Source organism: Cottoperca gobio, chromosome 24 (genome assembly GCF_900634415.1).
Source record: "Cottoperca gobio chromosome 24, fCotGob3.1, whole genome shotgun sequence".
Taxonomy (NCBI): domain Eukaryota; kingdom Metazoa; phylum Chordata; class Actinopteri; order Perciformes; family Bovichtidae; genus Cottoperca; species Cottoperca gobio.
Genome location: NC_041378.1, coordinates 20,019,042 through 20,033,561, shown reverse-complemented (window position 1 = coordinate 20,033,561; position 14,520 = coordinate 20,019,042).

Sequence of the window (14,520 nt, the reverse complement as noted above, 5' to 3'; positions counted from 1 at the left end):
GACAGTGGTCCAGATGGAAGGAATGGTCGACACAGGTGTGCCAGGCCGGTGGTAAACAAACGTTCTACGGGAGCCTCTGTGAGTGTAACGAGGTCTGCGTAGGAGTCCAAGTTGTTTGATGACTGAGATGCACGTTGGAGTTGTGTAGTTGTTGAGACTCAGCAGTTGCGGGATGGGATACATGGACATCATGCCGGTTGCCACAGGGTTTAGTCTGGGGCTAGCTGTTAGTCATGGACAGAGATAGAGAACTGTTAGGCAAGGCAAGATGGTTATCCGTAGCATGGCAGGAGGAGAAGATGCAGGGAGAAGCAATCCGTTTCCAAGCAGCAGTTTAGCCGGCAAGCTAGTTGACGGCTAGCTGTGGAGGCAGTGGTCCTAGCCAACAAGGGCTAATCGCACCGGGACAGCTGAAGGGCTGTCCGGGGATACCTCACAGTAGCGGTGGTGAAACAGTGGTGGACGTATTGTGGCCCACTGGCAACAGGAAGCTGACTGTAGGAGCTGACTGGCTCGTTGGAAGCCGACAGACTGCTAGCTAGCCAGCTAGCGTTAGTTATCTGGGAGCTGTCGATAGCAGTAGAAAGTGCCAGCAACAGGTAACAGTGGTTATCCAAACATGGTTTGTAATTCAGTAGAAATGCAGTCAGCAGAAGATATAAGTTAGATGTTTAAAGGTAATATCTAACAACAACAGACTTAAATTAGAACTAGCAGGAGGAGAAGCAGCGAACAAGCAGCGCCAGCGTCCTCTCTCTCTCTCTCCAAGTCCCTGGCTGAGCGTCGCTACTGTTGGAGTTCACCCAGGTGGACGAGAGGGTCGCCTCCCTATGCCTTCTCGTTATGGGGGGGAAAACTCTGACTGTTGTTTGCGCCTATGCCCCAAACAGCAGTTTGGAGTATTCAGCCTTCTTGGAGACCCTGAATGGAGCCCTGGAGGGGGCTCCAGTAGGGGACTCCATAGTCTTGCTGGGAGACTTCAACGCGCACATGGGAAACAATGGAGATACCTGGAGAGTGGAGTGTGAAGCGATGGGGATGAGAATCAGCACCTCAAAATCGGAGGCCATGGCTCTCAGCAGGAAACCAGTGGATTGTCTACTCCGGGTAGGGAATGAGCCCTTACCTCAAGTGAAGGAGTTCAAGTACCTCAGGGTTTTGTTCGCGAGTGAGGGGAGATTGGCAGGAGAATTGGAGCAGCGGGGGCGGTACTGCATTCGCTTTACCTTCACCGTTGTGACAAAAAGAGAGCTGAGCCATAAGGTAAAGTCATCGATCTACCGGTCGATCTTCGTTCCTACCCTCACCTATGGTCATGAAGGCTGGGTCAAGACCAAAAGAACGAGATCGCAGGTGCAAGCGGCCGAAATGGGTTTTCTCAGACGGGTGGCTGGCATCTCTCTTAGAGATAGGGTGCAATCCGTGAGAGACTCGGAGTAGAGCCGCTGCTCTCTTTTTTCAACACAACATAATTTCTGTCAAATGTTGTATTTGTACTATGTTTATCCCGTATACACGACCTCTATTGCACGTCTGTTCGTCCTGGGAGAGGGATCCCTCCTCAGTTGCTCTCCCTGAGGTTTCTTCCATTTTTCCCCCTTTAATTATAGGGTTTCTTTTAGGAAGTTTTTCCTTGTGCGATGCGAGGGTCTAAGGACAGAGGGTGTCGTACCTTGTACAGTCTGTATAGGACACTGAGACAAATGTATAATTTGTGATATTGGGCTATACAAATAATTTTGATTTGATTTGAATTTGAAGTAATTGTGTAAATGTACTGAGATACTTTCCACCTTCACAGTGAGTGTTTTTTTCACAATCTCCAAAATATACATCCTGTAATTAAAGGCTGCAGATTTAACATCCAGCTTCTTCCAGCTGTGGAAGGATGTGGCCAGACGTGCGGAGTAATGTCATGTAGTCAGTCAAACTGGATTCACAAATATTTTGATGAAAAGAAAAAATCTAAAAAGATTTAAAAGAAAAACAATGGCTGGCTCTCTCACTCACACACACACTCACACTCACACTCACACACACACACACACACACACACACACACACACACACACACACACACACACACACACAGATCAAGAGAGGGTCAAGAGGAGGGATTAGGGTCAAACATGGCTGGACGGGGGAGGCCGGGCAGGAGGCACTGGGGTCTCATGAGTCAGGGGGAACACTGGGGTCTCGATGGGAGTCTGGGGTCTGCCGAGGCCCGGCAGCAGGATGTACAGGGGAGGACCCAAATTGCCCGACGAAAGGGTTAACAAAAAGAGAGCTTTATTAATAAAATCTTAAAAATACAAAACAAGGTAAAAAGTAAAACTGAAAGAACAAACTTGGGAAAACAAGAGGAAGCATGAGGAGCCGTAGGACAAAACACACCAGGTAACATCAATGACGAACTGACAGGAACAATGGGACAGACAGGTGTATATACACACAGACACTAATCAAGGGAACGAGACACAGCTGGAGGAGAAAGGCAAAGACACAAGGGCAGGGTGAATGGACACAGGAGGATCTAATCAACAATCACAGAAGGAGGGAAAAACACAAGTACAGGAAGACATGACACATGTGAACTCTTCAAAATAAAACAGGAAGTAGAAAACCAAGATCATGACAACATATTGACTGTTCAGCCAGCAGGCAGGTGATTGATTATCAGAAAATATATTTAGCCATATTCTGGTGTAACCTCCCTTCAGTGCTATACATATGGACAGGGCAGAATAAGTGGATAATGCTTCAGGAGTGGATTGAAAATCTATTTTAAGATTTTTCCATACACTTTATCTGGGAAAATCATGAAAATCATTAGAATAAATTGTAAATCCCATGTATTATGACTTGTTTATGATTTATAACTCATAGCTTGGGATGTGTGGTGCATAGTTCAAGTCGTGAGCGTTCTTGATTTAGCTTTGAAAATATGTATGACTGTGAATTTATCCATGAAACCCTAAATTAGCATTTTAGATGCAAATATTGCCACCAAAATCATACATTAAGAAGTCATTGCATTATTTGCTCATAATTCTCATTATATTAAAGTCAAGTATTACATTATGAGTTACATTTTAAATAACATGATATGCAGTTATATGCAGAAAATTCTACCTGGGGCTGGAAAAGGCTGGTCTGAACGATAAATCATAAAATCTGAAGAGCAAGACCTTGAACAGTAGATCAAGGTCTACTACATGAGTCCCACAGCAGCAAAATCTGTGAAACTGTGCACTGTGCTGAGTTTGGTCTAGATCTCCCAGGCCCAGCGAACACAGATCCTGTAAGACTTCCAGACCCACACAGATCCACAGGTCACCAACACAGGTGCAGAGTATGAAGAAGGAGGCCGGGGAAAAGAGAAGCTGCATTCTGGATTTCAATCCCAAGAGCAGAACCAACTGATATCTGGAATGATAGGATGCTTCTGCATAAAAACGCAGTTCTAACATGACTGTGGTATGAAATATATACAATTATATGAGTCATAAAATAGCTGCCGTGTTGTGCTCTGACCTCCACTCGCTCAGGAATGTGTGCAACAGAGAGGGCAGCGTGTGGAGTCGATGGAAACCTCAGAAACACTCAGCTGAACACACAGTGGAGCAAAGTCGGCTGTGATATATAAGTTTACATAGTAAACAAACTCCTCACCATGTCCCGGTCACACTGATCTCCGCCATTATTTCAACATTTCTGGAAACATAAGTGCAAGGTTTAATAAACAGCAATGAGTGAAGTGACGTTTTACATTCTACCAAAGCAACAATCAACGTAACCCACATTTTAGCTGAAAAACAAGATAAACCACTGCTGTTTTTTAAATGTCTGACTATGAGCAGTGTCACACACACTGATTATACTGTATCACACAGTGTCTGGTGAAAGCGGGAGGGCAGTAAATGTTGCTTACTGTGTCGTGTGAGAGACTGGGAGGTAATTGCTGGGAGGACAGAAAAGTGTGCTCGGGCTGCAGGAAATTTTGAACAAACATAGCAGTGCTTTCTAATCCCTCAGTGCACTGGACGCATTACCATGGCTTATGTAATGGTACAGCGAGGTCCTAACTGTCAGACTAAGACCTTGTTCTCCCAGAACTGATATCACAAATAGACCTCTTGCCTTCAGAAAATGTGTCTATATATATAAGATGGTGAAAATCACAGAAACATTTGTGTCAGGTCAGGTCCAGAGTGTATAACTTGTCCCTTCCGTAAAAGAAGAAGTCTTTAGTTTTTCCCCAGAAATACTTTCAATATGTGGCGATTTAAATTCTGATTGGTATCAAATCACTTGGAATCACTTGTCACTTGTTACAAGACTTGTAAGACAGTTACACAAATGATCTAAGACCCTCTATAGCAGGGGTCGGGAACCTATGGCTCGCAAGCCATATTTGGCTCTTTCGATTGAAATGAAACGAGGTTAGTTCATGTTCATATTGAGCCAGACTGAAATGAAACGAGGTTAGTTCATGCAGGACACGGAAGTCATACGCCTCAGCTGATTGAATCATTGTTTCTAATAATATGTAATAGGAATGCTTCATGTCTACATGCTAGTGTGACATGGCTATGATATCCTTTTACACTCTGATGACTAAATGCCTGCAATGATTATCAGGACACTCCTGACAATCACTTTCATTCTGCTTGATAATAATAACAATAATAATTATTATTATTATTATTATTATTATTATTATTATTATTATAATAACGTTATTTATATAGCAAGACTACCTTAAAGATTGACTATGATATTTTAAATAATGTTCTCCAGCTCACTAATGATGTTTTGTAACAGCCATGATTGAGTTTGAAGATATCAGCAGTGAGCTCAGAAGAAATGCTATGAGATGCAAAACAAAAAAATCATATGAACGTTGGGTTTCAGCTAAAGAAATGACATTTTATTGATCAAATCAAATCAAATTAAATCAAACTTATTTATATAGCCCAATATCACAAATGACACATTTGCTTTACAGACTGTACAGGATACAACACCCTCTGTCCTTAGACCCTCGCACCGCACAAGGAAAAACTCCCTAAAAGAAAGCCCACAATTAAAGGGGGAAATGTTAGAAACCTCAGGGAGAGACTGAGTAGGGATCCCTCTCCCAGGACGGACAGATTGTAATAGATGACGTGTGTGCAGGATAAACAACATAGTAAAAATACAACATAGACAATCCATGTGACAGAAATTATGTTCTGATCGTATATGAAAAAGATGCATCCAGGAGGATGTCAAAAAGCTTCCTGGTGCCTTCAAAAATAATTGTAAAATATTAATATTAATGTGGGCGTCAGACAGAAGATGTTTCTGGAAATACCTCTAACTCCAACATTTAGAGAAGAAAGTATTCTTTGTGATAAAGTGTTTTGTTTATTTGTCGAAGGGCCTCATAATGTAAACTCACAGTGTGCAGAGCTCCTCTCAGTCTGATTAGTTAGCAGGATGAAAAGTCTTTGCAGTGGACACACTGAGCTATTTGTATGTGGATGGGGAATGTGGATGTAATCACGTAACAGAGGAAACATACATATGCACTCAAAGACCTCAGCTCCGCTCTGCTGGAGTGTGTCCAGTGCACAACAGGAAGGACTCCCTCTGTGTTGAGCTAATGCAGTGGGAGCCAGGCTGTTTATGACTAAACTACTTTCTTGGTTTTGGAAACTAGATTTAGAATTCCTGCCATAAGTTTGTTTAATGTTGTATTCTTGACATTTGGATACAGAGCATATGTGTGCATTCCTGTGAATGTATACTACATGAACATACAGTATCAGAAACAGAGGAAAACGTTGCCTTCTTGGCTCATGGAAAAATTGAGGATTTGAATTTAAGCAACCTTTTTAATCATCACACATATAAATAGCATAACACACAGTGTAATTCAGACTCTGCATTTAACCCATTCTAGTATGAGCAGCAGTGGAGCAGTGTGGGGGTCTTGTGCCTTGCTCAAGTATATTGTAAAACAATAGTCAGGTATATGAACCAAGAAACAAGTTTGTCTAGCTGAAATCATTGCTGGCCTTTACTGTTCCAAAGGAAATGATGGAGGAAAAGTGTAGCAAACCTTTACTATAGAGCAGGGATCGGGAACCTTTTTGGCCATAAAAGCCAAATATTTTTAAATGTATTTCCTTGAGAGCCATATATTTAATAAAATTGAGTTTTAAGTATATCACGTCTCCGAGTACTAAAAGCGGTATCAGTGTTTCTCCGCGCCCCCCTCTGATTTGTATTTATTTAACATTCACAATTCACTTTTCACATTGAACAGGTGCTCTTTTATTAAATAAACTAAACGTTTATGTTATTTATCTAATTTATGTGCACGTTTCTGTGTCTACTGCACGGGTGTCAAACTCAAGGCCACAGTTATATCCGGCCTGCGAGAAAATATAATTTCTCTATCATAACTGGCCCGCCGGTTTTGGTAATTAAATCAATGCATGGCACAACCACGGGAAAATACATATTTGAGGAAGTATCTGACGGGACTGACGACGGATTAGTGCAGGATGCGGGAGAAGATGCAGCGGGAGAACTGTGCAGGTGAGCTGACGGTGTATCACTGCATCACACACCAGGAAGCGCTGTGTTGTAAAGCTCTGGAGATGGAACATGTAACAAGCACCGTAACACAGACAGGAAACTTTATAAGAGTCAATGTAAGTCTTTTCCTGAGGAGATACATTCTGAACATGGCGGTGCGATGGCTGAGTGGAAGGAAAGTGCTGAATAGATTTTTCGAGTTGCGTGAGGAAATCAAAGGGAAACACACCACAGATCTCTGGGACGATGTGAGCTGGCCTGTTTGTGCGACATAACGAAGCATCTCACTGTTAAACCTGCAGCTTCAGGGCCGTGTGATCACGGACATGTATGATGCAGTGAGAGCGTTCCAAGCTGAGCTGCCTGTGGGAGACTCTGATGCAGAAGGAAACTATGGTCACTACGTGTTTCCAAACACTGACGAACCATCTCCACCGCTGTGTTCCGACTGCGCATGAACTGTTCAACAATTCGTTTGCAGTTGACATGGAAACAGCACATGTGAACACCCAAATGGAGCTGATTGACCTCCAGTGTAATGCCACACTCAAGGCAAAGTATGACTCTGTGGGCGCTGCACAGTTTCCAAGCTCCCCGAAACGATGCCTTAATTTTGGCCCTCTCTGTGATTGAGTTTGACACCCCTGCACTTTAATTAAATAAACTAAATGCTTATGTTATTTATCTAATTTATGTGCACGTTTCAGTTGCTTTGCGTATTTACATTCTCTCCACTGCTCTGCTTCGCGAAGGGTGGAGCTCCGCTTCCGAACCCACACACACATACAAACAAACACACGCGTGCGCACACACTTACAATCAGAGACAAGGGGAAAGTTTGCGAGGCGTGCGGGTGGCCGCAGGAGGAGTGGGGGCTACGACTGCTCCCCCTGCTTTCCGGGGAAGCCCAGCAGGCCGCCCATAGCCTGCCCCGCGGGCCTCCAGATACGGCTACGACCAGCTCCGGAGGGCGATCCTGGACCGGCTGGATTGGTGATAAAGCGCAGCCCTGGCGGAGGCCAACATTCACGGGAAAAGAGTCCGACTTACTGCCGAGTATCAGGACACAACTCTCGCTTTGGCCGTACAGGGATTGGATGGCCCTCAAAAGTGACCCTCTCACCCCATACTCCCGCAGCACCTCCCACAGTATCACCCGGGGGACCCGGTCATACGCCTTCTCCAGATCCACAAAACACATGTAGACCGGATGGGCGTACTCCCAGGCCCCCTCCAGGATCCTTGCAAGAGTAAAGAGTTGGTCTGTTGTTCCACCACCAGGACGGAATCCACATTGTTCCTCTTCAATCAGAGGTTCGACTACCGGCCGAACCCTCCTTTCCAGTACCTTGGAGTAGACTTTACCAGGGAGGCTGAGCAGTGTGATACCCCTGTAGTTGGCACACACACTCTGGTCCCCCTTTTTAAATAGGGGAACCACCACCCCGGTCTGCCAACCCCTAGGCACTGTCCCAGACTTCCACGCAATGTTGACGAGGCGTGTCAACCAAGACAGCCCCTCAACACCCAAAGCCTTCAGCATTTCTGGACGGATCTCATCAACCCCTGCGGCTTTGCCACTGTGGAGTTGTTTGACTACCTCAGTGACTTCCATCAGGGAAATTGACGATGATCCCCCATCAGCTTCCAGCTCTGCCTCAACCATAGAGGGCGTGTTAGTCGGATTCAGGAGTTCCTCAAAGTGCTCCTTCCAGCGGCCGATAACCTTCTCAGTTGAAGTCAGCAGGGTCCCACCCTTGCTGTACACAGCTTGGATGGTTCCTCGCTTCCCCCTCCTGAGGTGCCGGATGGTTTTCCAGAAGCACCTTGGTGCCGACCGAAAGTCCTTCTCCATAGCTTCTCCGAACTTCTCCCACACCCGCTGCTTTGCCTCTGACACGGCAGAAACTGCCGCCCTTCTAGTCCTTCTAGTCCCTGCAACTGTTTCCGGAGTCCTCCCGGATAACATAACCCGGAAGGACTCCTTCTTCAGTCGGACGGCTTCCCTGACCACCGGGGTCCACCACGGTGTTCGAGGGTTACCGCCCCTTGAGGCACCTAAGACCTTGAGACCACAGCTCATCACCGCAGCTTCAGCAATAGAGGTTTTGAACATCGCCCACTCAGGTTCAATGCCCCCAACCTCCACAGGGATGGCTGAAAAGCTCCGCCGGAGGTGTGAGTTAAAGATCTCCCTAACCTCCAGTTTGCTTTGTTTTCTCCTCCACAGGACCCAGCCTACGCTTCTGGTCGCCCGGCACCGCAGAGGGCTCCTCAAATGCCAGGGCTGGGGTGCTGGCGGTGTGGCAAGCTCGGCCACGCCCGGCGGGACTGTCCAGTCATGGAGGTGGGGCAGTTGGTCCGGATTGTGGCACCGCCAGACTCCTCCCCCGGTCTGGAAGGGATGTACCGTGTACCGATATGTATACAGGGGGGTATTCGCCAAGCTCTGTGGGACTCGGGATGTACGCAGACCATGATCCACCAGCGCTTGGTTCGGCCCGGGGCGTTGCTGTAGGCGTCGTGGGTGAAGGTGAGGTGTGTGCATGGGGATATTCACGAGTACCCTGTGGTGACTCTTGTAATTTCATTTAAGGGAAAAAAGCATAGAGTTAAGGTTGGAGTTAGTACTCGCCTCATGCAACTCCTGATACTGGGAACAAATTGGCCGGGGTTTGACAAGATAGATCTCCCTTTGAGCTGTTGTTTGGCAGGAAGACACGGGGTGTTTTGGACCTGGTTAAAGAAAACTGAGAGGAGGGTCCTAACACAAGTAAGAATGAAGTTCAGTACGTCCTGGACCTGAGAGTGAAATTCCATTCACTGGGACAGTTATCACGTGAGAATTTACTCCAGGCCCAGGAACATCAGCAGCGGCTGTATAACAGAGGGTCGAGGGTCATCCTTATCCTTGACTGTGGAAAAGAGTCTCCACAGTGTCATTTGAAAGAAGAATTTGGGATAACTTATCTTTAGCAGCTTTTCCCCAAATGATATTTTCCATCTTCAACGCAGCTGGTTTTACGAGTGTTTCACCAATGGTGTGTGGTTTGCCCTGCTTTGCGATCAGGTATGCAACTTCATACGATGCTGTGAGGATCGGTTTGTCGATGGGTACAAAAGAAATATATACTTCAAATATACTTGATAACGGATGGAGTGGGTTGAACTTGATGTTGTCTGTTATGTCGGCCTTCCCTGGCCATGCACCTTTACCGGCTAGCGTGATGAACTGAATTGCATTATCGACAGTTGCATGGAATAAGGAAAACAGCACGAGTGGAATGAGGCTATTAATGCTTGGAGCGCAATCGTCATGGAATGCTGACAAGTCTATTATCAGACAAAAAGGGTGGGCTCTCATAAGTCTCATAAGGCCCGATCAATATCCACTTTATCTGATTCTTTGTCAACAGATTAGAGGTATTACAGACGTGTGATACATTTGGAAGAAAATTTAAGACAGCAAGAAAACCTTGAACCAAACCAGCAATTAAATAGTTAACAAAACAACGATTTGGATGCTTCTTCAAAGCTTTGCAAAGCTCTGAGACGATGACAGATATAGATGGTTTATTCACTTCTTCACTTCACAAGTGGACACGCAGACCTGGGGTGGCACTGCTCCACTCCTCAGTTTCTTTTTTGAGGTGAGGAGACTGTCCGGGCTAAGATAGTCACAGTTTTTGGGCAGAGGCTCACTGTGTGAGTTAGAGACTAGCACATGATACAAGATAGGGACTGATGCCATGTGAAATATCTGCTTATGGGAGCCAAATCAACAATGGACCAGTCCTATCTTTGATTTAATTTTTGGATGTATAATGTTTCCTTAGCCAAGAAAGATTTGTGGAACTCGTAAAAAAGAGTGCCCCCCTAAGATATCGGCAGGTCAGATATGATAGCTAAATATGTGTTCAAATCTACGTTCAGGATTAACTTCACATATGACGTCTCTGTAGACAGCAGTTGAGGGTTAACAAGGTCTATCTGCACTTTGATGAGTTTTGAGAAAAACGCATTTGAAAATTCAACAGTTCATAACGTGGACACTATAAAACCAAGTCCAACCAATTTTGACATATCACATGCTACACACTAGGTAGTGAAATGAAGACTATTTGGGCCATCAATTCAGTGCGTATTATGTGTAGAAACTAAACAAATTTTGCAGATAGACCTTAGTGGTTCCGAAATTGTCCCAAGGGTCTATCTGACATTTCCCCACCCGAAAATTGAAAATGTAACCCTCAACTGTAGTTTATGCAACTTAGCTTCATTTTAAGCTCTAAAAATGTTTACACAAGTTCCACGTGGCAGGAAACTTAAAAGTGAAAATTATATTTGCTAATAAATCTGAATTTTTAAGACTTTTTATTAAACTAATGATCTTAACTTGAATTACTATCTACTAGATTACATACATATAAAACAGTTGGCAGCAAAACGTTTTGAATAAGTTATTCCCGTGCTTAAAATGATCACGTGATTCATTTCCCGCCCTGCTATTGGTTGTCAGCAGATAGACCTTTGTGATACTAAAATTATGCTTGAACATGTGGAGATAGACCTTTGTAGATCTCACTTGGAGGCCTGAAAGCTGATCAGAGTGTCTGTGTCTCCGTCCTGATGGTCGGCATGTGGTTGGAGTCTTGCTCTTTCAGTAGGGGTTCTAACATTAGCAGACACAGAGGTGTTAGCGTTTGATTCATTAAAGATCGTTTTGTTTCAGGCCTTTAGTCTTCAGTTTACTGGACACAGAGGCTATGTATGAAGGAGCTGGTAAAAACAAAAACTACATGTTTAGATTATAAAAATCCCACCCTTTTACCTTCACACACATACACACACACACACACACACACACACACACACACACACGCACACCCACACATACACACAGACACAGACACGCACACGCACACGCACACGCACACGCACACGCACATGCACATGCACACAAACACACAAAAACTCACTTACTGTTCCATAAAGGGGCTAGTGGCTAGAAGAGTTTAAAGAGTGGTGAAGGCCTATTGGTCCAGTGGTACGGCTTCCAAATACAACACCAGATGGTTGTGAGTTCAATACCGGGCTGCCACCATTGTACCCCTGAGCAAGGTACTTAACCCTGGGTTGCTCCAGGGAGACTGTCCCTGTAGTTACTTTACTCTAAGTCGCTCTGGATAAGAGCGTCTGCTAAATTACCTGTATTATAATGTAATGTAAAACTTTCTGAGAAAATCAAGATAGGAACTACATTATATTAAGATAGTGATCTAGTCACACTGGACACTTCTCTGGTTTTTGTTGTAGTGACAGTTTGTCACTCTTAACAGGAAATCTCTTGGACCAATTATAAGTTAATCACCCTTGCAGGTTTGTATTAATAAATAATAACTAGCACTACAATGAGCCGCGGTGGTACTGGGGAGGTCTGTGGAGAGAAGTTCTGTGACAATAAAACCTGTTATTTCCACACTCATTCTGTCATTTTATCTGGGTGAGAGCAGGATTGTCTCACATTGGCACCTGAACAGGGACATAACAGAGGACATGACATATCTATGACCAGGTGAGGAGGGCCATCCAGTACGCCCGAGGGACACCACTGCTGGTCTCCAAACGGGGACAACTCCGCTGAGGACGTTGTTGAGCAGGTAACGTGGGAGCAGTTTGTCTTTGGCCTACTGTCCTCCACGGCTGATTGGCCTGATAAAACACTACACCAGATCATGGCCTGATTTTATTGGCCGGTCAGCTGGTTAACCCACCAGCCACCCCAAAAGCACCTTTGCACCCAGAGTTTGTTCACAATGTCTCTTGCAGTAGGCTTGGTCCATGGAGACAAGTGTAGTGGTCAGTGTGTCAGTGTGTGTGTGTGTGTGTGTGTGTGTGTGTGTGTGTGTGTGTGTGTGTGTGTGTGTGTGTGTGTGTTGTGTGTGTGTGTGTGTGTGTGTGTGTGTGTGTGCGTGTGTGTGTGTGTGTGTTGATGTGTGTGTGCGGGAGAGAGACAAAGAGAGGAGAGCAACGACAGAAAGTGTCTGTGTGCGACCTGTCGCAGCTGTATGACAATGGGTGAGAGCAGGATTATGTAAAAAATGATTTTCTACATAATACACATAACACATAGAGGAGGATGGTTTCATGTGAATATTAACTTTACCGAAGAAGCAAAAAAAATTATTTGATGAAAACTTGTCGGATAGTAATATAGTGAATATAATAGTTATATTGACAGTTCAATTCTTTGACTTAACAAGCCAATTTTCACGAAAGTAAGAATTTGGTTTTATTGTGCTTCCATTAGCAGAAAGAAAGAAAGAAAGAAAGAAAGAAAGAAAGAAAGAAAGAAAGAAAGAAAGAAAGAAAGAAAGCAGTATCTTACTGATACTGCATGAAGAGGACCTTACTGATATCCCTATGACATCTTCAGACGGAGCTTCAAAGAAGACATGTATACCGTGTAGATTTAACCATGAGTAAAATCTGATCCTAACTACAACTACTGTTCATAAAACACCAGGACTGATCATCCTGCGTGGCACTACAGTCATGTAAGAAAAAATTAAAGCTTTACTGTTATCAACAATTCCCATTAGCAGACCAAACCTGATGCACTAGGGGACTCCAATCCAACAGGGCAGTTTGTTCTGAAACAACCAGGATTTCAGTTTGATCTTTGGACAAGCAGCTCTGTGTCGTAGGGATCATACTGAGCATGCTCATGGCTGCACAGTTCTGTGTTTACACAGCTTTGGTGCCATGAGAAAAAAATGTCACCCACTGCATTAACATGGCTCTTCTATTGGTAGAAAGGTTTGCAAAACCTGGCTTACTTAGAGTAAATTAATAGAGGTCTTTGACTGGACGTACTTCAGTATGAGAATTACATGAAACAGGCAAAGTAAGCCCTTCAACAGTACAGCAGTTGGTAAAGCCTTTTAACATGTATTATTAGATTAAAATAAACACTCTCATGTGCAACAGCACTCAAAACCCTCGAGACGGATCAGTGTCAGACGCACACACGCGCACACACACACACACACACACACACAGACACACACACCACAAAGACACACAGACGTACACACAGACACAGACACACACACCACAAAGACACACAGACGTACACACAGACACACACAAAAACACACAGGCACATACACACACACACACATAAACAAACACACACACACATAAACACAGACATACACATACACACACACACACACACCACAAAGACACACAGACACAGACACACACACACACATAAACACAGACACACGCACACAGACACACACACAAACACATAACACAGACGTACACACAGACACACACAAAAACACACAGGCACATACACACACACATAAACACACACACACATTAACACAGACACACACAAAAACACACAGGCACACACGCACACACATAAACACAGACACACACATTAACACAGACACACACACATACACACACACACACACACACACACACACATAAACACAGACACAAACACACAAGATGAGAAAAGTGATCATTACTGATATTGTTTTCTGAAACTTTTGTCATATTACAACATGTGCACTTATTCAGTTAAAGCACAGTGTAGTTACAGAGCTGCTAACAAGTTAAAACATAATAGATGACACGTTGTTTTTGTCATTCTTTAGACAATATTTAATTATTGTGTGAACATCAGGTCACATCTCGGACTGCCAAAAATGATTTGATCAGAACTGACTTCATATGTTTGCGTGTTTTTTCTCTAGAATGGGTCATTTATTTTCTTTCTTTTGCTTTTTTTTTTAAATGATGTGTGTCAAAAAAAGGCAGCTGAATAAACATATTAATCATCGAAAAAAAAACATCAGTCAGACAGATTTAGATTATTATTCGACGCTGTGTAAACTATCCTTATTTAACTCA